The sequence below is a fragment of the Python bivittatus genome, unplaced genomic scaffold (genome assembly GCF_059951505.1).
Source record: "Python bivittatus isolate LINGU-HERP-01145 unplaced genomic scaffold, Pbiv_v1 ctg000320_np1212, whole genome shotgun sequence".
Lineage (NCBI taxonomy): Eukaryota > Metazoa > Chordata > Lepidosauria > Squamata > Pythonidae > Python > Python bivittatus.
In genome coordinates this window covers 4,616,599-4,643,043 of record NW_028277052.1, presented here as the reverse complement: position 1 = coordinate 4,643,043, position 26,445 = coordinate 4,616,599, and the positions used below count along the sequence as shown (strand labels likewise).

At 40.9% G+C, this 26,445-nt stretch overlaps 1 long non-coding RNA gene across 1 annotated transcript in view; it reads left to right on the top strand.

Moving 5' to 3' along the window:
* The window catches only part of LOC103058777 (uncharacterized), a 191,636-nt gene extending 165,546 nt beyond the window's left edge, over positions 1 to 26,090 (top strand). Inside the window, exons 5-8 of the long non-coding RNA XR_015795833.1 lie at positions 13,622 to 13,825; positions 13,921 to 14,061; positions 14,213 to 14,326; positions 19,843 to 26,090. This is a non-coding gene — a long non-coding RNA (uncharacterized LOC103058777). The remainder of the gene's footprint in view (positions 1 to 13,621; positions 13,826 to 13,920; positions 14,062 to 14,212; positions 14,327 to 19,842) is intronic.
* The last annotated feature ends 355 nt before the right edge of the window (positions 26,091 to 26,445 follow it).

The following is a 26,445-nucleotide window of genomic DNA, read 5'->3' as shown; positions in this document are numbered from 1 at the left end:
CAGTAACTCTACATCTGACATTGAAGAACACTCATAATCAGAGTAATCTGTATGGATTTTCAGCCCCTCATATGCTATCTTACTCTGAAGCAAGGACCACTGTTTTCATTAGGATTACTTTAGCATTGTAGGAACTAAGTCATTCTTGTCCTAATCTGCACATCAAAGATCCAAGGATTCTAATCTTTCTTCGGTATTTCATGGAATTGTTTACATATCCCATCGAGAGTGAACAATATTTCTAAAACATCTTTGCGAGGTCTTGTTCCTTGGCTAGAGAATGGGGTTCAACCCCATTCAGTTCTAGCTAGAATAGTCATGGCAGGTTTGAGGAAGAATTCTGTATGAAATTCTGAAATCTTACACTGAACCACATGAGAAAACACTGGTTGAAATGAACCAATCTTACCACTTGCTATCAAGCAGTGGTACGATGAGACAACAACACATAGCCAATCAGCACTGCCAAGGAAATGATGTCACAAAGGATTTTAAATTAATAATCTCACTCTCCTTCTCCACCCCCTTTCTTTCCTTGCAAGGTATACAGAATTATTGGAAAATCGTCACATTTTAGTCATCCTGTCCCCCCACCAAAAAAAAAGGGGGGGGTATTTCAGGTTAGCATATATCTTACTCATTCCTCTCACTTCTACAAGGAAAACTCAGACTGAAAACCGCATGTCGGGGTGGGGCATGTTGCATTTATCAAGGGAGAGATTCTGTTCAGCAGGAAAAAGTCATCTTGGATAGTGGAGGGGAATCAGAAAATAGCAAGTCCTGTGTTAGAATTGCATGGGGTGAAAAGTTTGAAGGTGTGGTCCTTGTCTTCAAAAGAGCTCTTTGTCCATCAGTCCCTACAGTGACATTTGGAAACTGGTGACCTTAATAAATACAGCGACGTATGAATCTATTGTACCGTGAAATTAAAATTTTAATCTGAATTGATGAACAAAAATGCCAGAGCATCATTTTCTATGGCTTTTGTCTGGCTCCTCACACTCAAGAATTTAATCACCATTTCAGTTCCAGAAAAACAGGAGATCATCACCTTATCAGTTGTTGTTATATGCAATATAACAAAGAAACTCTCAAAGAAACAAACAGGGTGTGTGTGTGTGTATGTGTGTGTTTGCTGGGTGTCAATTTTTACATATATAACTAGAACAGGATGATAAAAACACCTGCCCAGGTTGTCAACAGACAGCCAGGAAGGGAGGGCATATAAAAGTCATGCTATTGGCAGTTATTAGATCAATATTTAATTACTTCTCTTTTTCTATTTGGGAAGCTCAGATGTTGCTTCCTAATTAGCTGGGGCATCTTGCCCCAACTCCATCCATCTCTCTACCATAGCAGGGGGGAAACAATGTTATGTTTGACCCTAGCACATTCTCCCCCATGCAACATTTGGGGATCTGGGCTAGGGAAGAGAGCTTGCTCATAGGCTTCCCACATTGCACGAAGCCATGACGGGGTGGACTTGCTTTATGCTTAGCGTACTATGGGAGCCCAGACATGGTGGCTGATTCAACAAATCATGGTGAAAGCAAATCACAGTTTTGCACAATACGTGGCCTAATGGCCAGATATAAATGTCTTTTCAGTTCAGACTAATACCAGCTGGTTGCAGTCTGTATTCTGTATACCCCAACCTAAGTGGATGGTCGGAATGTCCTCAAAGAAAAATTCTCATACAAAAATACCATCTCTTCCTGGGAGGGTTCACTGACTATGGACCTCCCCTGTGGAATAATAAATTGGATTAAATAATTTCCATGGCCCGCTTCAGTTCTCTTGCTTCTAAGGTAAGGGCGGGATGGGTCCCAGTGTCATGCAATTTCTCTAAATCCCATACACTGTTTTAGCAGCAACCCAGTGAGAAACAGAGGGTCACGTTCCTCTTATTAAAAAAAAAATGAAAATGGTTTCTTTTAAGGTTAAGAGATGTTTTAAAAACCATCCCTTTCCAAAAGAACCCTTAGAAATCTTTAGGCACAATTGGGTTATATCACCATGCCACTAGCCCTCAGTGTTTTCCTCCCTTCCGCACCCCCAATTTAAAAAATAAATGTCCTTGTTGTGGAAAAGTAGCCTCAATCCTTTTTAACCCTGTGAAGTGAACATCCCAGCCCTGGTGTTTCCTTAAGTTCTATGTAGCCTTCCCACATCGGAGTGGTACAGTCCTGCACTAAAAGTATCACACAGGAGTTGCCAATCATGCCATTGAACCAGCTTCAAACTTGTTGACCATTTAGTGCCTCCTTTTTAAAAAGAGTGAATAGAGACCAAGACCTGATAGGCAGCCTTTTTTCTAAAAATACAAACGGCTTTCAAAAATGGGCCTCGATCTATTTATAACACAGACACTGATGTCTAAAAATAACAAAGGGGCTTAGTTCCTCTCTAAATATCTATAGAGTTCTGCTGCATTTTACAACCTCCCCTTTTGTTCTGTACTTTCCAGGCACCATAATTCATTTCTCTTAGTGAATATGACTCAAGGTTGCAATTAAACAGGATTGGAGAACTTTAGGTAGGATAAAGGGGGAATTGGATGAGAGGAAATGAAGTTTTACCCTCTGGAATAATAGTTCCCAAGAAATAAGTCTTCCTCTCAGATGTAGAGTTTTCCCTGCCTGAGATAAGGAATGTGAGGATCCTCAAAAATCTCACTTGGTTCTGTTGCCCATTTGGGTAAGGCCATTGCTCAGTCCAGCCATTTGTAATACTTTTGTTTTTAATCCACAGACAACTTGCTTTTTTAAAAAACATACAGGATGGGGTGAAATAATTCTTCCTGTATAATCTTGAAAATTCCTGAAATACTTACAATGTAGTGACATGGTAGGTCCGAGAAGTGCTGGATAGGAAGAAACCCCTGTACATCCCTCTCGATGCCCAGGTACATGCAGGAGTCTGCTTCAGGTAGAGCTTACCTGTCCAGTCCTGAGTCCTATATAGAGATGCGGAGGCTTTCATTGGGCAGAATAAAATGTTGCTCAGTAATGGCTCTTCTACTCTGGAAAAGCCTCTCCCCAGAGATCCATATGGTACCCTCTGTTTCAAAGTTCAGAAAGCTATGAAAACAAAACCATTCAAAAGTCCTCTTAATGGTTACATTCATATTCAGTTGGAGATGCCTAATAACTTTTGATGATATGCTGTGTATATTGTTGTTTATTTTACATATAAATCATTTTAAGTCTTTACAGAGTGTGGAAGTACGAAAGTACAGATTGATAATGTGCCTTCAAGTTGAGTTGACTCTTAGTGACCACATAGATTTTCTCCATGATGATCTATCCCTAGCCTGGTCCTTCAGGTCTTCCAACGGTGCACCCATCACCACTGTAACCTGAGTCCATCCACCTTGCTTCTGGTCATCCTCTTCTCTTTCCTTCCACCAAGAAAGTATAACAAATAAATAAATGAATGAATACTTGCCAGATCACAAGGCTGCCCTTGAATATATGTGGCCTTTTTGTCAAGTCAGTTCCCACTACTTACTGTTACAACCTGCTAGCATTGGCGCTAAATATCCATGGCTGCTTATTCAATAACCTTGTATCTAATGACCATTCTACCATCCTCCATCTGGTAGCTGCGCCTAGTAACATAAAACTTGGTGGCTAATTTAAAATCTCACTGATTTCAATGGATCCCCAAGTATAAATAAGCCTGGATATAATGCATAAATATGTTTCAGATGTCAACATGCACATCTGCTGCTGATGACATCTCTTGCTCTTGTGTCCCCAACTCTACACACCTTTTTAGTTTAATATAATTTTAGAAATCTGAAAGAGTTTATTTCTGTTTATTGGAGATCCATCACAATATTCCAATAGCCCCATACGTTCAGTTTAAGGATTATTGTATTCATAACGTGAGCGATGGACAGCTTGGAATGAATCCCACCAGTTCATGAAATGTTGGTCTAGTCCACTCCTTGAAGAAGCAGGCATATTGATAGGCTATTTTTTTTCCCCTCGTGCTCTGATGCACTATGCACGAGCCTTCATCAAAATGCCTTGAAGGTCATTCTGCACTGCTCATCCCAGGAGCCATTGGCTGATATATTGACATTGCTGTGTGAAGCCAATTAATGCGGTCTTGAAACGGTTCCTAATGCTTTGAGAGTAGCTTCTAATGAGTTTGGAAGATCTCTTGTTAACTTGGACAAATGATACAAAGATGGGAAAGGTCAATAAGTATGAGCCAATTCATTGATAGCCATTTCATTCCCGTCAATTCTCTGTTGAATGTCTTTCAGTCTCTCCATCTGAATTTGTCTTGAGGCCAATGTTCCTCAATGTCTTCATAAGCCACCAATTGACTCACAGCGATTTCCTTCCCCACCTTTAGAGAATGACAGCCGGGCAGCTAGCAATGATGTTTTCCGAGTGGGAGTGGTCAATTCATGGAGAATACCAATTATGGGGGTGAGGGAAGGGGGACAATTCTATTTGTTTGTTTCAGATACACAGACATTCCCAGAAGGCTTGATACATCTTATCTCACCACTTTCAGGGACACCATTTTGACTGTTCAGGTGCCTAGAGCTTGCCTGTTCCTGATTTACCTTGATTTTAGTAACTCCCTGGAGATACCAGGGTTAAATCTTGCACTCTTTACATGCAAAGTACTGAGAAGGGACCTGGGTGAGAAGAGTTGTAAGTGCCCCATCAAAAGTTAACATATACAGTTCTACGGAGGTAACAACATCATTCTCTTTTACTGATTTGTCTGTGGACTGTTCCTGAGACTGTCTCATACTTTCTTTATAGTTGCTTATGCTAATTAGGTAAATTAATTAATTAAAGAGCAGAGTCTGGGTGTCTATCCTTGGGCACCAAGGATTATATGTCATGGTTTTGTGTTTTTAATCCTTATACACTGCCCAGAGTCAGCAGTCTGAGATGGGTGCTCATGTGAATCATATTGATCATCAGTCAGTCAATCTGGCTGGAGCTTCAGAAGACTTCCCAAATGTCCAAAAGGAAGACAATATGGGTCCTGAAAGGGAAGGCTTTCCCTTTTAAAAAAACGATCTGCTGCAGACTCATGGTTAGCTAAGAGATCAACCAACCCAAAGCAAACTCATTCCTCAATGTAGTCCTTAGGAATTAAGAAGCCCATCGGTATTTTTATAGCTATATTTATCATGGAATATAGCTTCATTTGTCTATCTCCATTAGTTTTTTTCTATTCAAATAAAGGCAAGCTGGTTTAGAATTTATATTTTCATCTACATAAATTCTTTTTCCAGCCCTTTTTATCTGTGTAGTTCAGCAAGCTACCTTGCTCTGCTCATGTCTTCCCCCCCACAACCCTCTGGTGTGCCCCCCAATGCTCATTTTCCCCACCACCTCTTTCTTAAGAAGACTTTCCCAGGTCTTTTTGGCTGCAGTTGAACAGTGTTGGCCCATAGCCATCTTGCAACAAAGAACTGGCATTCCAGCTGTCTGCTTCTAATCTTCAGTGTCAGCCCTTGTTAATGTTTCAGCGTGAAATCAGAGGGGGCAAAGCTGCATGGAATATTAAAAAAAGAAAAAAGAAAAAAAAACCATGATCAGAATTCCAGCAAAGTGTTGATAGACCTGCAAGTAGAGGACGGCGAGCATCTTCTCCCTCAGTCAAAGCCACCAAATTGCATTAAATAAGCAAGGGAAAGAAATGGATTCTGACCTCTGAAGGCCTGTAGGAAGTGCAGCAGCAAAGGAAATTAGCATTTCCATTTTCAGTTGGAGATCAAAGTGGATTTCTTGTCCTGCACGAATGGCGGGTGCTTCCCAACCTGCTTTGCATACCTAACTTTTTATTGAAACTTTTTGCATATGGAACGCCTTTCTAAAGTGACATTGTGACTTTGTCAAGTGAAAATGCAACCTCCAGAGTGCTCCCCTTCTCTACTTTTTCTTTCCCTTCCTGCTCTCCTAACATACAAGTCATGATATAAAGGTTGCATTCTAAACCAGAGTTTCCTGAGAGCAGGGCTGCACTTTTGATGCCATGAGGCTCTCAGAAGACTTTTCAACCTGAGCCAGTTAATCTTGTATCTGTTGTTGCTCCAGAGGAAGACAAAACACTGTGAAGAACTTCAGCAGTGTTCCCTCTGAAGTTTCAGGACAGTCCATTTCTCACTGGGAGGAGCCCCTACCTCCTCCCACTTCCCACTTTTTGAGTTTTTCTCTCCATCCTGAAGCCAAGGCACCCCAGTACTTTGTCTGCATCCCCCAGTTTTTCTGAAGGAACCAGAAGGTGGAATTTGTTGTCCTCCTTGCAGAGTTATTATCTCCACCACCACTACAAAAGCAAATGCAGTGAGGATGTGGTGAGGAAAGGTAGCAAGTCACAAACTAAAATACTGATTTATCTGCTTCCCTACTAATCCTCTGTATGGCCTTCTCTCCTTCTCTTCTTTTTGCTGGAAATCCCCCTTCTGCAAATGTGAATCCATACTTATTTTCTGGAGTTGGCGGAACTCTGCTCTAACTTAGAATTGTGCACTGATGACCTTTTGAAATTATCCACCAAATTTGCGAATGATTTTCCAGAAATTCTCCCAAAGGGATTTCTCCAACAATTTCCCTATTGAGGTAATTGCTTCCACCCCTCCCCCTGAACCCCCCTCTCTGGGAGGAATTCGCTCCTGAATTCTTTCGTTGGGACTGATTGGAAATATAGAAAACCATGGAGGTTATAGACCATTGGAGAGGTCACACCTCTGGTCATGAACCCCCATCCACCATTGATGAGAATCTCTCCAAAATTCTGTTCTCCTTTCAGAGAGAATTTCAGAAGCAGATTCCTTGTTATCCAATTACAGAAGAACTGACTGGGGGAAATGCCCCCTTTTTACCTGCTCAAAACTCTTTCCACAAGGAAAAGGTACAATCATTTAATTAGGGATATTTAATAGTCTCTAGGCTACCTCTGTAGGTGACTCTTGTTTCTTTCTCCAGTGAAATGGGGACATGCTTCAAATGAACTGGACTTTTGATCTGAAGTCAGGTTGTGCCAAATGGTTAGCCAGCAAAGAGGGGAAAAGGTCAACTTGGAAATATTGGAGGGGGAGGGAGAACTCCCCATCTGACATTATCTCCAGATAGTTACAGACACAAGACCCCTGCAGCCATGATCCCTTTACAGGCCTGTTGTGGAAAGCACGATAGAGTCACCTCAGTGATGGAGATCAAAAGGATCAGCTAGTTTCAGAAGGTACAAGACACATATTTGAGCCTCTTCCTGGTCCTTAATTAATTAATTGTGTTCACATATTGAATGGAATAAATATGACATCTGATGATTTACAACCTGTGAAGAGTATAAGAACATACCAGCCAATAAAGGCATAAACCATGATCAAGTGATAAGTGTCATAGTCCCCATTCCCCAAAGGCCTTCCAGAACAACTCTGTTGTCTTTTAACAATTTCTGGAAGATCAGCGATGAGATTGCCAATCTAATCCATGGGGGCTGGTCAGAGAAACATTTCTTCCCTTCTTCCCGCCCCCCCATTATGAGGGACCATTAAAAGAAACTACAGGAACTTTGCACAGGACGGTAGAGTGGGCCACCTCTATGCAGAGAAGGTAATCCTGCAAGCACTTTAGGTGCCAAGTGATATAGAGTGTTGTAGAGAGCCAGTTTGGTGTCGTGGTGAAGGCATCAGGCTAGAAACCAGGAGACTGTGAACTCTAGGCACAAAGCCAGTTGGGTGACCTTGGGCCAGTCCCTTTCTTTCAGCCCTAGGAAGGAGGCAAGGGTAAACCACTTCTGAAAAGCCTTGCCAAGAAAACTGCAGGGACTTGTCCAGGCAGTCTCCAAGAATCGGACATGACTGAATGGGTTAAAAAAAAAAAATCCAGATCAGCACTTTGAATTACTCCTGGAAACATATCGGTAGCCACTGTAGGAACAGTAAGACAGGTTAGCAGTTAACAGTAAGGCAGACTTTGAACTCTCTTGGTGTGCTTGCGTCAATTCACAGCTAGCCAAGAAGAAGTGAGGAGTAGGAGAAAGTCATATATAACAATATAGCTTCACTTTTGTCATGATGTCATCCAGGTTGACTTCTACTCTATTGAAAACTGACTAAAATACATGGTCATATGTCCTACATGTGGTCATATGCCTTCCCTGGATTTCACGCTTGAGATAGAGGGAACTGCTTTGGCCATTGCGGAAGGTGGAAAGTTAACCTGTCAGGAAGAAGACTGTGCTAATGTCTCCTCTCTTGCTAGATTGTCATGCGCAAAGAGATTTTTTTTTATTTATTTATTTATCTATCTATCTATCTATCTATCTATCTATCTATCTATCTATTTATTTATTGGTAGCCACTGGAAGTCCTTTCATATGCAAAATTTCTCCATCTGCAGTCTGAAGACGTCGGACCCAAGAGTCCCGTGATAACTTGGATTTAAGTAGACTTCCTTCCTTTCTTTCTTCAAAGCCACGATCTATTCCAAGCCAAAGCCCTCCCAAGTTTTGCGTCTTTGCAACTTGACAATCCCAGCCTGGGAAAACCCTTGGACAATTTGACATTTTCCAAACGACAAAGCAAGAACACCCAGTGCCTCTGCTTGCCTACCAAGCAGAGGTAATATACATTTCCAATTAGTTGTACACATTCTGGTCAGGTTCTCTCTTACTGCCTAACTATCTTTGTTTTGCTAAAAAGCTAGTCAGTCATTAATGAAATCTTTCAGTTCTGCTAATCCTAGGCACAATGCTGCTTTTCTTTACCAAGCTATTTTCCAATATAAAACTACAGTTACACACAGTTCAGCTCTGCCTTTAAGATTCCTTGTCATTTCCTTTTCATTACATACCTGATGTAGCACAGTGGCAGTCGAACACTGCCAGAGCCAAGCACAGAATTGCCTCCACTTCCAGTCCTTCGCTTCTGGCCATGTCACCAACAATCTCTCCCCACTGAAAAAAGAACATATTAACATACAAAATGTAGTCTTTTTTGTCCGTATCATCATTCTCCTCCTCCTCCTCCTCCTCCTCCTCCTCCTCCATATTCTATTTTTTTCAAGAGCAACTCTTGTCTCTGACATATCATCCGTGAAAAGGATTTATCTCTGCTTTATTTATCAATTTGTATACTGCCTGAATCATCAAAGTAACTCTAGAGCAGTGTTTTTCAACCTTGGCCACTTTAAGATGGGTGGACTTCAACTCCCAGCATGCTGGCTGGGGAATTCTGGGAGTTGAAAAGTGGCCAAGGTTGAAAAACACTGCTCTAGACTATCTAAGCTAAACAGTCATCATCACCCTTACATTGAACTGTGTTGTTTGCAGCTTCGATTCTAGTGGTTGAACAGATATAAAAGGATAAAATTGAGACAATTCCTTCTTAAAAAGTCTACTTTTCATAGAGTGTATGCATCAGCCTGCCCCAGCTTGAATAACTTCTGGATGGGTGAACTAGAACTCCCAGCTAAACCAAAATGTCCGATCATGATTATCAGCAAACATTTGTTATCTCAGGGATGGCCTTCCCAGCATGACTTCACACAACCCTTTTCACCAGAGATTGAATGTAAGGGCTTTGGGTATGCCAGACATGGGCTTGAACACTGCATTATGGCTTCTCCTTGAGTTCTTCTCCTTTTTTCAATGGCCCTACGTGAGCTGGGCTACCAGGCCCAGTCTACAGCCTCTTACCAGTCCACCAGGAAGTACCCACCTCTTATTTGCCCTGGGGTGGGGGTGGGGGTGGGGAGGCACAGGGGAGAGAGTATAAGATTTCTTCTTCCAATAGCATTTTGATTAATTATTTTCAGTTATGAAATGTAACTTTACATTAATACACACACACACACACAGCCTCTTAATCTGCTAATCCTTTCTCCCGACAAACAGGTTCTTTTTAAATCAACGGCTATTCTATCAACCCAGTGGAGCAGAGATCCGGATTCAACGCAACAATGCATTCTTTTCACAAGAGGCTGCTTGGGCTAATATGATACCATAAAGAAGCCGAGGAGCTACACACACACAAGCACACACACTCCCTCCCTCCAGCTGGTTGGATTAAACATGTAATAATTGGAGGCTCATTTTTGTTCTGAAGTATTGGAATAGTTGTTTAGTGAATCACTCTTGTTTGAACTTATCAGAGCAAGAATATATCAAGGCTGAAGGTTTAGACAATTTGCATTCCTCCTCTCTAGTAAATTCAGGGACTTTCATTTTCTTTTCCCTCAAGTATGCAATTCAATATTACAGTTCCAACTGGCCAGGAAGTCAGAAAAGGAACATATCCAACTAAATATCTGAGATATTTCCCTTCGTTCTCTGGTATCACTAACTCCCACCCACAGAGTTAATGAGGATTTTTGAGGTTACATTTCAACCAGTCCTTCTTCCCTGGCCATACATTCCCTCATTTTCTTATCATCTCCTTGCCCTTTAACGAATGACATCACATACGGAAACCTGCATTTATTTTAGTGGTGTGCAGACTTTCCCAATCAGAACATGCTATGAGCTCATGAAGATGTAAGCCAACGTGATGACTCAGATACAAGTTCTCCATTATTTTGAGACTTCAAAATCTCTTTGAATATTTATACACGCTTATCATAAAGTGCATTTTGGATGTTCTGCCTTTTTAATATTCTCCATCCTGACGCCAAACTGAAACTTTGTCCTTCCCAAAGAAAGATTTGAAATGGCTTATCCCATTAGTTTCTAGGCATCTTTTCTCCATATCTAATGTAAAACTAGATCGCCAGGCTTTTGAACATTTTGACTGACCTTCTCTGAACATCTTAGTTTGTCAGTGGCACTGTTTTCACGAGTTCTTTCTCCATCTCTCATACATAGGAGAGAATACCTTTTTAAAAAGGATGGTTGAGGTATCATCCATGCATTCTTGGAAGGTGCTTTTCTGCAAAAATATTGCTTCTCACGCACCTCTAATGATTGAATTGGTCAGTGAAACTTTTGAAACCTTAATGAATGGAGTCAAGATAAATCTATTTGCTAAATCTCCCCAGGTGAATTGATTAGTATTTCTTTAATCAGCTTGCAGCAATGTTCTGCAGTTAAGTCCCAGGCTTCCAGGGGGACACTGGGGATACTTGTTGAACAGAAACTTCTTCTGTATCAGAGGGCAAGAAAATGCTTGACATAGAGGGAAGTCACAGAAATTAGTATTAATCAATTAATTAATTAATTAATCAATCAATCTTGTATGCCACCTGACTCTCAACAACTTCTAGGTGATACTTGAGATATGATATGGAAGGCTTCAAATAAAAACAATTAAGCCTTCCTGGGGGACATGTCAAGAGGAACAGGGTCTTTTCAGTTGTATACCCCAATCCCATGAGTGAACTTAATTGAATGCATGTTGAGATTATAGATTTCAAACTAAGGTGCATAAGCAGAACTCCCAGCCTGTGGCTCTGAAAAATTCTCTGGGAATTTTTTTCTGAATCATATTTAAAGTGACAGAGAAATTATGAAAGATATGGGGAGCAAGCACTGCGTTTTTAGTTAAATTTACTTGCTTTGGTGGGTGTGTATATGTGTATGTGTGTGAGAGAGAGAAAGTGAGAGAGAGAGAAGGAAGGAGGGAGGGAGGGAGGGAAAGCAAGAAAGGAGTTTCATTCAATTTTTAGTTGTTTACATGCAAATTAAATAAATATTTTTGGTTGTGCTCATGTCCATCTTTTTAACTGTAACCCTTAGACCTTCAAATGCTATGCCCATGCTAGGCTTGGCAAAAAATCCATTAAAATTTCTCTTTTTAAATAAACTTTTGCCAGTGCTTTTCTTTAAGAATTTTTATCATAAGCCTCCTTCTGGGCCTGATAAAGTATTCCACAAACACAGTGCTGATGATCTTGTAGAAGCCCTCCACAGCAACAAAAAGTAATGAATGAACCGTGATAATACCACTGAAGTATCAGTTCTTGTTAGTCTGTGGGGAAAAAAACCAAAAAAAAAAAAACCCAAAATGACAACATCCAGCAATGGTTGTCTGGTTGTCATCTCTTTGAGGGATCTCAGAAACCAATCGCTCCTTACTAAAAATTGCCATCACTGTGGAAGAGTACTAGGCCTAAGGGAAAATTTGCTGGGACACACAAACAGCAGCTAAGTGACCTAAGAAATACTGAGAAATGCCTGAGATGGTGGAAGAACACAGTCCTTGTTCTGTATTGTAGCATGTGGGTGCTGCGGGACTTCATGTGAGAACGCAACAATGTCTGGGTGGGCATAACAGTGCGGAGGACAGACGGTGGAAGGAAATGCAGACGCATTGCTGGCATGGTTGGGAAAACACAATAATAATATGATGGGGCAGATGCTGGAATGAAAGGAGATTAAACTAACAGAGCATTTTGTTCTGCTTCTGCTGATTGGTCTCTCGCTGTTTCCTCTTTGTCATCAGTCACTGCTAATAGTCCCATACTTTAATGAGAAATACAGAATGTTTGCAAGCAGAAAACAGCGGTGGGATGCTGAGTCATTTTCCAGTGGAATGTGCTGTGTCCCAAAAGAGAAGCCAATCCCAGCTCTCTGGAGGTGGCTCGAACTCTGCACACTTTCTCCCTTCCCCACCTCTGTTGTTTGGTTTCATAAAGTTGGAAGGGCCATTTTGGCCCTCAGGGCCAACCCGCTGCTCCGTGCAGGAAACCAAATGAAAATTGCCCCAATCAGTGTCAATCGTGCCTCTGTCTGATCATGCACAACAAAGAGGAGACCACCATCTCCTTGGGTAATTGGCAACATGATCAATCTGTTCTTGAGTTCAGCTAGTTTTTCCATGGGAATCTTCTGATCTTCTGGCGCCTTAAATCCTTATTCCATGGCCTGTACTCTGGAAGTAAAGGCCACAAGTCTTAGCCATCTTCGGTGTAACAGACTGACTGATATATGAAGGTACAGTGGTACCTCAGGTTACGAACGCCTCTGTTAACGAACTTTTCAGGTTACAACCAGCTCTGGCCACAGAAATTTACCTTGGGTTGCAACCAACTTGGGTTGCAACCAGTGTCACAGAACGGATTAAGTTCGTAACCCGAGGTACCACTGTATATGTCTTCCCTTCAGTTTTCTCTTTTCAAGATTAAGCAGTTTTCCCTCACAGGATTAAGTTTCTAGTGCCTGATCATTCTCTCTGTGTTTCTTGGTCCCTGTTCAAGTATTGCTGGGTGTTTATTCAAATGCAGCACCTAAAAGTGAGCATGTTATTTAGAGTGGGATCTGATAATGCAGACTAGGGAGAAGATTTGGAAACAGTTCTTCAGCTGTTCTTTTTTCTTTTTTTCCCATCACTTCAGATATGGATGCAGAAAAGAGATGCCACAAAGTGGCTGTGTTTGGACAACACATTTAACTTGGCTAATGAGTTAACTCATTTTCTAGGTTTGCAACATACACTGAATCCTAGACTAATTAAGTAGGCTGGCTTTGCACAACATGCCGTGAAGGGAGGGAAACACTAATCAAGATTGAAACAAACCAAACTTAATATATGACGAAAATTCAGCTACAAGTCTTTAACAGGACTAGTTAAGCGCATTTGCACAACCAGCCAGGAGCTGAGATCCCAGTAACTGATATCAAAACCCTTGTTTGCATAAAGGTGAACCATAAGCTAAAGAGAGGAGCCCTCCAGTTGTGTTGGGACTACAAGCTCTGTAATCCCCAGTCACTCTGAGGATAATGACCACGAACTACAAAGGTTGAAGGAAAGCCGTGATGCTTGAAAGCAGCAATGAACAGGAACTCCTGCAGATGAGAAGACATCCTACATTCCACTATGATGCATTAACCTAGCCATGATGAGGTATATCTAGTGAGTATACCAGTGGGTGCTTGATTTTTTTTCCATTGTAGAGCTCCACTGAATATTTTTTCCTGCATTCCTTTTATTTCTATTAGGTGGAGAAAAAAAATAATTTAACAATGTTTTTCAATGTACTCATATTAATGAGGAAGAGAGTTCGAAGTGTCTGCAGCAACCTTTCTTCTGTAGACTATTGTCTCCTCGGCTTCTTATCCCAAGAAAAAGATGTCTTAAAGGTATGTATTCTTCTTTTCAGATCAAGAAAGAGAGGATAAACATGGAGGTTCCAAAGCCATGGAGAAATGGGTGGCAGGGGAAAAAAATAGGTTCAGCAATCAATAATGTTCAAACAGCAATCATTCAATCACATCTTTATTGTGGTTGCAGACCAGCGTAAATATTCAAAAATGCCTCCAAAACATTTCAGAACCACTCTGAGAATGAGTAAGAAGAAGAAGAAGAAAAAAAGGCCTCTTTTCTCAAGAGGAAGAAAATGTCCAGGTAATTGGAGGAGAATTTGTCCCAGTATTAGGACATTTTTTGCCTGTTTCATTCAGTAGCTGCTAAGAGAAGATTATAGCACTGAATCGTCTACATGCGTTCAGGGTTTTGTGGGGTTTTTTCCTTTTTTTTGGTGTGGGGGGGGGATATTTCTTTCCATTGACCCAAAAGAAATTTCAGTACACTTGAATCTGACCTCTATTATGTTGTCCAGTAAAATGACATGATTATCTCCGTTTCTCCATTCTCTCTCTCTCTCTCTCTCTCTCTCTCTCTCTCTCTCTCTCTTTCTTTCTTTTCTTTTTTTTTTGTATGACATGCTATGTGAGCCATTCACAACAAAACCCAAAGAAATATTAGGCTCTGACTGCTAGTTCTGTGTGTGAGAGAGAAAGAGGGAGAGAGAGAGGGAGGGAGGAGGGAGAAGAAAAGAGAGTCCATTACAACCTCAAAATTCAAAACAGCTTTTTCGAAAAGATCAAGGATCTGCCTTGAGCCTATGGGGACTGGTTTCCATTTTCTTGCTGAAAAGTTTCACATTCTTTTGACATGAAATCAGGTGAAGTGTGGGTAGCTTGTGTGGTGTTTTATTCCAAGATCTCCCTCAAATCTGCCCTATTATAGTGGGATATTTTTGTCCCACCGGTTGCATTCAAGATGAAGGTACACAGGTGTAGGACATGACTGCAGCACAGTCACATTGCTTAAAGCAGGGTTCCTCAACCTTGGCAACTTTAAGATGGGTGGACTTCAGCTTCCAGAATTCCTCAGTCTGGGAGTTGGTCCACCCGTCTTAAAGTTGCCACGGTTGAGGAACCCTGGCTTAGAGGGTTGGATGGTAGAACACCTGCCTTGAAATGGAATGTAGTGGTCAATATCCATAGGCATTAACATGTGGCAACAGAACAATGTCAGATTTTGGAAGAGTAGTACAAATTCTTGCAACACTTAAGGGCGTTCTCTTGCATTATAAAAGAGTTACCTTTTTTTTAAAAAAAAAAAAGCATTTTGGAGCATTGATTATAGTAGAACTTATGTAGAACTTGAAAGGGATGCTTCATTCTATGGGAGATTTGAGAAAATTGATCCTTTGAAACAATGCTGCTTCTAAGCAGTTCACCCTGGAACCGCACCACTGTTTACCTTCTGTACAGGAGTGTCTTCAGGGTGTAGTCAAACAAATCAAGATGGGTTTTTTTTTATGTGGCATTCCACAACATATCAAGAAGTGCTTTTCTGTCCTAAGAAAGACCTGGTTTTAATAAACCAATGGCTCTTCCTGCTGTGGTCCATGAGATGCCTCCAGAAAATCTGCAAGCACAACCTTCTCCCATTGTCCTCATCTATCATTATGTATTCAATGGTTTACTGAACAATTTTGCAGCATTGCTGCACCCCAGCTATGATGCATATTCATTTAGCTCAGGTGTGTGAATATTTCTTTTCTTCAGGCCAAGGTTCACACTTGTTCTTTGGTGAGCTGGGGCTGCCCTCCAAAATGTAGGCAGAGCCAGGATAACCATGTGGATAGGCCAGGAATTTTTTTAAAAAAAAAACCACTAAAATTATTTAATTGTATTTACTATGACTAAAGTCAATGTTATCCTCCTTAAGTCCATTAAAGAATGGGGTGGTCATTAGGATTTGGTGGCAACTTTGTTGGCAGAATTATGGAGACCCCCATCCTAAGCTTGTGGGTGGTCATATGCAGCCCTAGGATGTGTTCAGCATGTGCTCAGATTTATTTTTTATTTTATTTTATTTTATTTATTTATATATCACATTTGTCACCACCCACCTCATTGAAACGACTCTGGGCGGTTTACAAAACAGTTAAAATCAATTAAAATTACAAAACTACAATCTACTATTAATAAGTATAAAATAAATAGGTCCAAGAATAATTGGCAGTCGCTCAAGGAGTGCCATCAAGGCGCCAACCACCCCCAGGATTGGGTAAGATTGTTATCACCCCACGCAAGCTGGCAGAGCCAGGTCTTCAATCCTTTCTGGAAGGCCAAGAGGGTAGGGGCCTGCTGCACCTCTGGGGGGAGAATATTCCAAAGGGTGGGGGCAACAGCAGAGAAGGCTCTCCTCCTGGGCCCCACCAGCCAACATTCTCTTGCTGACGGGCCCACAACACGCCCTCTCTGCCTGACCAGGTGGGACAGGTTGATGTGACGGGGGTGAGATAGTAAGATAGTACTATTTGGATAGTAAGATTCACTGAGTGCCCATCCAATCTGGATGTGCTGGAATGGAATTACAAAGGCCAGGCTCAGGGAGATAAGCATTTTCTTAGCTCACCGCAGGAGCATGGGAACTACAAGAGGATGAGACTGGCACCTCCCTGAGGAATTCACACTGTTGTGGCTGGCTGACTTGGGACCTGGGGTTTCAGTCTGGGAAGATTCTTGCTAGAGGTTGTAGCTAATAAACATAGCTGAACATTTGCATTGTCTCTTGGAGTTCCTTGGGCTAGGCCTGACACTGATTCAGTGAACAATGAACCTACAAAAGTTCCTAAATGCTGCCATATTCTCTGATAAATTGGATGTGCAGCGCCATCTAATTACACATAACATATGGCAGAGAGGCCAAGAGAAAAAGGATGGGAGAGAACGCCACCCAGGCATGCTATGAATAGATTAGTGTTGTCTGTTATAACTCCATTAAAAATTGAGTGCATGGTAATGCTGAGCTATTCTAAGTGCAGATAAATTTTAGAAAAGGTTAAGTGCAATATATCTGATTGCTGACAATGGAGCTCCTAATTCATACACAGAATGGAGGCAGTGTTTTAGAAAGGGGAAGATTATAATCCCTTGGACTTTTCTAAAATTATAGATTGGGTAAGTAAATCATCCATTAAATGGCAATCTAATTTGAAAGGTATACATTGAATCAAATTAACAAGTGCACCTAATTAGGCACAGGAGTTAACATAACGAAGCTTTCCATGATTAGCGTATACACACACAGATTTCCATTTGGACTAATCAAGGCAATGTTCTTTATTAGTGGAGCTGAAGTGGCCCATATAGGAGAAGGTTGTCAAAGGTCATGGGAAACCAGGTCCCTACAGCTTGAGGGCATGATGTAGGTTGGACAGCCAGCAGCCACCAGAACATGCAGAGTCAGGCATTTGGAAACCTAACAACCATTCTAGTTTTTGTGTCATGAGGCTAAATAACCATTGCTATATAAATGAGGACCAAAGACATCAAAATGATTAGGAGGGACCGAGTAACCCCGTCTGAGGAAATACCACAGTAGTTGTGGGCTTTTCACCTTGAAGCTGAAAGCAGGTGATGGGAGACATGATAGAGGTATATAAACTCATCCATGCGCAGAGAATATGGTCTATGTTAGCTCTCAAGGTCATCCACTGAAAAATGAAAGGGAACATGGGGAAATTCAGAACCATTAAAAGCAACTTTACGGTGGAATTTCTAGCCACCAAATACAGGGATGCCCACTGATCTAGATGGTTTTACAAGTGGACAGGAAATGTCATGAAAGGTCAAATATCACTGCCTAGTAGCAGATGGCTATTATACTGCTCCTGAATCACAGACAACAGACCTGAAACACCAGCTGCAGTGGGGCAATCAGGAAAGACAGCAATTCTCCTCCTATGGTTGCTTGTGAGGATCCCAGATGCACCTGGATAGCCACTATGTGACACAGAAGATTGGACTACATGGACACACGGCTCTCAACGCTTCGTTGCTGGCTCTCACAACCCAATTCAGTCTCCAGAGTCTTATGTTCTATATGAAGAACCATGCTTTATCAATCCATGTGATCTGACATTCTGTTTCCCTATTGCCCAACCAGATGGCCATGGAAAGTTGGACAGTTAGGGCTTTATTACCTTCCGTTTGAATTAGATGCCACCCCCTGAGACTGTTGGACATACTTAGTCTCCTGTGCAAAAAGCATATTCAGCCTTAGGAAATCTAATGCTGGAAAAAAATTAATTATTTCCTGTCCCAAGATCTTAAAACACTTAATCTTTAAGAATGAATTTCTGGACAGTGCATTTTCTTAGTACCCTCTCTAGAATACTCTAGGTCAAAAGAATATTCTTTTGCAGAATATCAAACTGCAGATATCATACCCGTTTGCATAATGTGATTTTTGCCTACTTCTCAGCGCCAACACTAGTCCCTATAAACACTTCCTAGATGGGTCAGCTGAAATCATCTTCCTTTCTTATCCCTTTCATTTTGCTTTCATCTTGAAGCGTCCATATAGTTGAATTTAACTTCAACTGCCCAGTCCTTAATGCCTTTGGTTCTCATTATTTTATTATTAATTGTTATTGTTGATTTTTAACACTATGTCTGCTGCCCAGAGTTGCCAGTGGGAGATGGGCAGCTACATAAATTGATATCATAAATAAATATAATAAATAAATTCTCCATCTCATACTAAAGGTTGATTGAAGGGGACTTGGGGAAGCCAAGCCAACACTGAATAAAATATGGGTTTATTGAACTGATTCAGTAAAAATGGCTGCACCTGAATTTTCCCATGAGTAAAGTACTTATTAGATGAACATGCAATGCAAAAGTTTAGACACCTAGCCATTTCATAAAGAATCATGAATAAAAATAGCAAGAACCTATTTTCTCAGGTTGCAGGCAAAAGAATTGTCCATAAAGAGGCAAGATGAACTGTGTGTGAGTCTATATATTACTGTTTCTCTGAGACATTACTATAGGAACTTTAGGACAGTCCTTTTCTTGTGAGGGCAGCATTTGAGATATGTCTGTTCATTATTATACATTATATTTAATAACAATTATTAAAATATTATTAATATAAATTATTATGATGATGATTAATTGTGTATAATTATTATTATGCATGTTGAATACAGGAGAGATGGCCAATTTCCTGACCATGGTGGACAGAAATGTAGCATTATTTTCCCACAGAAGCAGCCAGCAAGAGCTGGAAGTGACCTCCTTTCTGCTTCACTCACTCTTTACAGTATCCCAGACAGTGGCCAAATCCAGACTTCATATTTTTTGCTTACTGAAGTCAAACCCAAACATTTGTGTCTCTTTCTAGCCTCTCTCTTCAAACATGGAGACTATGTCACCATATATCACCAGCTATTTCTGCTAATGAAAGAAATACTTCCAGCTGGTCAAGAGCCATGGACCTCAACTGCAGTTCAGTTGACCATCTGTGGTCATATGCAGGTCAACAGTCTGAGATAATGTTGGTCACCCCCATTTGGCATGATCAGCAATTACACTGTGCATTAATCCTTAATCGCAAACCCAATTTCTATGTATTAACCATTTTTATTCCTCTTTATAGTTAAGAGCTTAAATTCATCTGGGGAAGTCAGAAACTTTTCAGAATGCATGCACATATATATCACATTGTTAAAAATAAAGGAATATTTGGATACGTCTTCTATACCTCTTGGGTGGAGAGCAACATAGGAAAATAATAGCAATATCAACAATAACAACAATATCCCCTTTTTTTCTTAGACACTTGCCAAGTTATTATCCACTTTTGTCAAATATTATTCATGAGGTTGTATTGAGAAGATGCAGAAATGAACATTCAACACCTGTCCTGAGGTTTCCTGGGCTTTTATTGGAGGCAAGTAAAATGAAATTATATGAAATGAAATAATACAATAAAACAAAAATTAAAAGTATGGACCAGAATCTGCAACAACCTTTGTCCATGGCTACTTTTATAAGCTCGAAAAGTCCTAGGGAAAAAGGGCAAGAGAGAAAAATAGAAAAACTCACTGACATTATTTTGGCACAGCAGGGGAAAGCAAGATGAAAGACTGACAAATGAATTCACTGTGACAACCTTTGTGAAGTGTCTGAACATTTGATCTTAAAAGATTTCATAATTCTTTTGATAGACTGAAGATTAACTGAGCAGGGAGGCCACAGGAGTTAACTTCTCCTCCTCCCTGAATTCCACAAAAAATGGTAAATAAAATTAAAGCAAGCAGGAATTCAGACAAATGCACCCAACAGGGCTTTCGGGAGTAGTCCTGAGCCATCATTCAGACTGAAAACAATCTTAATTGATATTTGGGTCCCTTTTTGGAACAAAGGCACTGAGAAATGATCTAGTGGGTTTTCCTTTCCAGCCACCCATGCCTATGTCCAACTAACTTCCAGAAACTTTCTAAGTATGTTTGCTTCTTAGCTGTCAATGAATGCAATATATTTACCTCCCACTGGAGCCACATAAGCCTAAAAATAAGAATACTGTATTACAAACATAATAGCACCAGAGGAAGGAGCTTTCAGACAAATGTGCACTCAACAGTCCAGTTGACCCTTGAATCAGGGAGTGGGTTGCTGCCATGAATTAGCTTTCATAACATATTGTTCAATGTCCTTTCCATTTATAGGATGACGTTTCATGTTCCTCACATCTGTAACACAATAGCTGGGTTCCCCCACCATGCTAAACCCTCAACTTAGGTTAACCAACCTAACATGTGGTGCCTAAACAAATAAACCACCTAAAAATGTTGTGCAATGGCTTGGTTCACTCAGTGTACTAAACCATAAAATTATCCAACTCACTTTCGCCTGGCCTAAAGGATTGTTTGAAGGGTTTAAAGCAATGTTTGAAGGGCACCCCCAGAGGGCTAGTTGCAGGAGGAAGGGATAGTCCTATCAAGGTTATCCAAAAACATTGGGGCTGGCACTACCATTAGGCAAAGTGATGGGAGTCAACAATAAAGTGTTGAGAACTGTGTACCACGTTGTCTGCTTTGAACCCCTTGGTAGCTCTAAGTGTAATGCAGAACTCTTCTATCATCTGAAGTGATGAAGAAATAGCCCAATACTGGTGTTGCTGGTTTATCTTCATGAAATGGGAGAAGATGCCATCTGCTCCTTCCCCTCTTGTATCAAAATATCTTGGGCCTGCCGTGAAAGAAATTTCCATACCCCAGCTGACAGCGTCTAGATTTAATCCCTCTTACTTGTTCTAATAGAAGGATCTCCCTCTCCCCCAGTGAGAAAGGCAGCAAAAGATGTTGCTCACCCAGGAGATATTGTGAAACGAACAATACAGGAGCACTCAAGCTTTGTAAATAAGAATGTTCTTCCAGAGTCCTAAGTATCATAAATGTCATACCCTATCAATGGATAAACAAAATTGTATGCAGTAATGATGATATTAGCATAATGTTCAGCAAAGAATGCCAGTCACTTCATAAAAACTGCTCTGACCTTGAAAAAAAAAAATTGTGCTCAGAGTTGTGCATGACTCTAGCCAGTCCTTGTGCTTGGGAAAAAAAATAGAGATGAGACTCCTTGATATCCAATATTCATCGTATATATTTAGATTAGTAATGGTGATTGAATGGGTTCTGTTGAAGGCAAATGATCACATGCATGTAAAAAGGGGTAGAACTTTGATTATGGAGTCATGGCTACAAACCTGACTCTTTTGGCCCACCTGCCCCCAATTCCCAATGCCCTGGTTGAAGCTAAGGAACAAACTACCATAATTTCCTCACCAAATGCTCAATATGTTAAAACTCTGCTGTCTTTTAGAGTGAGTGAAGACCAGCCATTTAGGTCAGAGCTATCCAAAATGTGTGTTGTTCATAGGCATTTTTACATCCTCTTTTCTCCCCCTCCCCTTTAATGAAAATTAATTAGTGTTCCTCCACTTATCCAAAGTCCTGTAAAACATATATCTCAGTATTTGGGATTCTTTCTACTGTCATAAGATAGTTACTGCAAATTGAGGCAAGTATCAACAAGGAGAACCAACTTCGTAACTAAAAAACTATGGATTAGTGTGATGTCTGAGTGTGTGTGTGTGTGTGTGTGTGTGAAAAACTGGTTGCCAGTGTTTCTTACAGAGTGGGTCTGTTACCAAGAAATGACAGCCAGAAAACAGCTGTGGAGACGAGGTCAGAATCTGTTCTCCCCTGAGGTCCAAATGATAAATTATGTGAGCTAACTTATTATTAGATTTCCCAATGCATCTCATTTACAATAAAATAAAGGAGATCCACAAAATGCTTGGGGAGGAGCTAATATACCAATCACTGTATCTTCCTGGGGGAAAAACACAGCAGTGAAAACTTAAGGAGAGGAACCCCTTGCTGCAGAAATCAGTGCAGCGTTAACAAATGCCTGCAGAAGTTTGAAGTGTGTCTGTTTTAATTCTCCCCACTTGAATTTGGATTTGAAATTCTCGATTCACAACTAATTCCTGGCATTCCTCATATTGGCTGCCCCCTTGTTTGCATTGTAGCCACAGCACTTATCTGTGCCCAAAATCAAATTGCTCTGCAGTTTCCTTCCTGAACTCAAGCAGACAATACACAGAGCCGGTGGCACGATTCACGTTCCACTGCCTCGAAGCAACCCAGGGAGATCACATGATCCACCCAACCTGCACGGTTGAAACAATATTTTACTTCCAGGATTGTTCATTTGGCTTGGGTGAATCAGACGTCTTAAACTGAGCTAGAGCCAAACATTTTTGGTTTTCTTTCTACATATGAAGTGTTTTGGTTTCAGCTTTCTAGGAAACCATACATCAAACATAAATGGTATCAAGTGATGGTAACAGACATTGGCTGTGACCCAGCACCGCCTAACACCATTAGTAATGATATTATCTTTTGTATGGCTCATTTACTAAAACAGGAAGCAAAAGAAGTGATGGAGAAATGTGCCTCGCTTCCCTGTGCTTGTGAATGGGAGACAGACAGATATTTATGGATGCCGGAAAAGCTGTATGGGCATAGTGGCCATCACGAACAGGACTCGAGGAATTTTTAAACCTGCAGAGCTGTTTTGATAAGGGGGAAAACCAGTAAATTGTACTCTAGTATAACATGGAACTGAGAAGAGAACATGGAACTGGGAAGAGCTTAAAATCAAAGCTTTACTATTTCAACAGTATCATTCATGTCCTATACAAACCTCTGAAGTTACTCCTTTATCTTTCTATCACACCCATGCACACCTCAAACCCCTTTCAATGGGGCTTTTCCCCATTACTGACTTGAACGTTTATTTATTTAGGAAACTTATATGGTCATTCATCTTATATACCACAAATCTCTACCCAGCTTTCAGTCAACAGACTGACCCTGTGCTTCTGTTCATGGTCAATGCATGGCAAAGAATTGACCAACCTTGAAGCTTTCCTTGGAATAAGGGGAAAAACTCGACTTTAACATCAATACAGGTGCGGATCATTTAAACTGTCCCACTGCTAAGGTGGGTTAGGAGGAAGATGATGTCCCTTCAGAAAAAGTATGTTGCTAGGATGTTTCTACAAAGTTAGATGGAAATGGGGAAAGGCCCCCAACTCACCGTCAATACTCATGGGTGCTCCTGATGAGGGTCCTTGGTAAGCCTTCACTGCTACCAGCAGGCAAGTCTTGGAGGAGGCAGGAATACGACTCAAGGAATGCCCTGATGTGACCCCCTTCACATCTTCAAGTATGTGACTTGAAGTAGAGCATGGCTGAAGTAGCGCATGGCTTCCAATTCACAGGGTAAAATAATTATAGCATAGCCCATGCCAAGCTAGTTGAGGAATTGCACACTAAAGACAGTGATGAAAGCTCTTGCAGAGATTGGCTGAGCAGCCATGACATCTCAGACAAGGCAAGGCAGGTGGTAATCATTCACTGATCTGAGCTGTTCCTGGAAAGACCAAGGCAGGTCAGGTTTAGGTTGAAAAAAAATGTTCTCTTGTTGTTTTGCTTCTCCTTTTGTGCACCAGAGAGGTACTTTGCAGTGCTGAGCAACATGGATTTCAATGGTAATCTCTCACAATGCCAGGTGCTTAAACAGTACCCCCCGTTCTTGTAGGGAAGATGGTGGGGCATCTCACCAGAGTTCTTAAAACCTTTCCAATTGCCTCATAATGGTGTCTGCTCACATGGGGCCTGATGGAGGAATTTGGGAAGACTCAGATTTTGGGGTAGAAGGCTAAAATATAAGTATGGTTGCCACACCTAGGCTAGAAAAACCATAGGGAGCCCTAGATGGTAGCAAAGAGTTAGACCAGTGTTTCTCAAACTTGACTTCAACTCCCAGAATTCCCCAGCCAGCATGAGTCAGACTTTTCTGTATCTCTTACTGCTACCTAGTGTCCAGATTTTCACAGTCTAAATTTGGCAACCCTAGATATATGTTGGATAAAGAAATAGTGAAGAACAGGAGAAGAGATAGTAGCCAAGATGAATGTGGTAGTGAGTAGGACAGATGAAGGCTTAAGAGAATATGGGAGACTGGGAAATTGTCCTTCCCCCAAGGAACTGAGGCACTAAGAGAGATTATGTATAGGGCAGTGTTAGGCTTCAGGGTTTAGTGACTGTGATCTAGACAACAGATTTCATGATCTTTCACCAGCAACTGTGGCTGGCAGCTTCAGAGGCAAGGTGGCCTGCTATGCTATGCAGATCAGAGGCAACGTAGCATAGCACGGACTGACTGGGTTCCTGTCTTTATAACCAGGTGTCCTGATTATGTATAGCTGGAGAAAACAGCCAGGTCTCTGGCTACAGGCTTGCAGCATAGTTAATTTATTTTTAACTGCAATCTAAGTTGAGACTCGAATTCCGTTTTTTTCCCCCTCCTCCATTTGTTGTGTTGGCAAAAACGTTTCCAGAGAAAAACCATGAGGACATAAGAACAGTCATCTCTCAAGTGCAAAAGCATTCAGGCCTATGTGTAGTCCCATAAAAATTAATGGAAACACATTCCCTTTCTTAAGTGCTTTTCTGGATCTTGGCCATGTCTAGTCTGGGGGAATAGAAGATATTTTATCTGCTCCTCACCTGTGCAATGGGTTTAGGTCAGAGAAGAGAAACCTTTTAACGGAGCAAATCGTGTTCTCATTTCACTGCTGAATTTTACACTGTGCAGTCTAAGCCTTCTTTCTTCTTCCCTGGATGATTAAGACTTCTTGGAAAGGTCTTTGAAAACACCACGGAGCAGATGGGTGTATTGCAGGGAAGGGAAAGCCAAATCTGAAGTGTGATTGTATCGTGGGCCGCGGGGAGAAATTGCCTTTAAAAAGTGTGGCCTCATTTTGCTGCCAAAAGGTGCCCTTGTTCTCCGCAGCTCTGGAGGTAACTTGATGTTGTCATAGGGAAGAAGATTGAAATGTTGAGTTTTTGTGTATCTGAGTGTGTGTGTGTGTGTGTGTGTGTGTGTGTGTGTGTGTTGGGGAAATAGTTTGTGGGAGGGGATTAAGGGATCAAATCATGCCTTGTGTGAAGAAGTCCTAAATGTGCATGGAAAAAGTTTCTTCTCTACTTTATCCATGCTATGTGAATGACACTGATTTTGGATTGTACCCTCCGGCATTGCTATATCTAGGGGGGTTACATTAAACTTTGTGCTATTGATCTTTGTTTTCAGAAACCAGGCTACCAATAAAAAAGTACATTTTTAAACAAGCTTCTTTCAGAGAGAGAAAGAGAGACGGGAATTAAAGTGATACAATACTTTTATGGAGTGCTTCAACCAGTTCCCTTGAGGTTTCGCTTAAAACAATGTATTAACAGAGGCCCAATTGTGTTGTTTTACTAGCAAACAAAATGTTAAACATGCTTTAAGCTAGCTTTCCAGGATGTTCTGTACAAAGATGAAAGCACTGGGCCTCTGAACACAAAGGACAAGTAAATTAATTTCCAGACTTAAACCCTTTCAGTGCTGTATCGAAAGATGACTGCTTCCCAAATCCATTTGCTTACTTTGTCTGTTTCCCTTGTTTCACCAGTAAATTGCTTTTGATTGACTCCTCTTTTGTATTTTGTCAAATGCATCTCTTGAGAGTTCTACTGAGTCTAAAGTTTGCTGAAAGACAGATGGCAATATTACAAGCAACACGTTGGGGTCTCTAAATGTTTTCACTTTCATGAATCGTTTGGCCAATTAAATACATCTCTGCATTTCAAAACCTTGACAAAGGTGTCATCTTGAAGGTTCTGAAGAGAAGGGATGAGTAAATTAGTTCAATATGGAATATTTCCTATACTGGAGCCCTTTAGATGTCACCTACGTGAAAGTCATTTATTTATGACCAACTTCAACATGGCTGGAATAAAGCATAAATGATGCAAC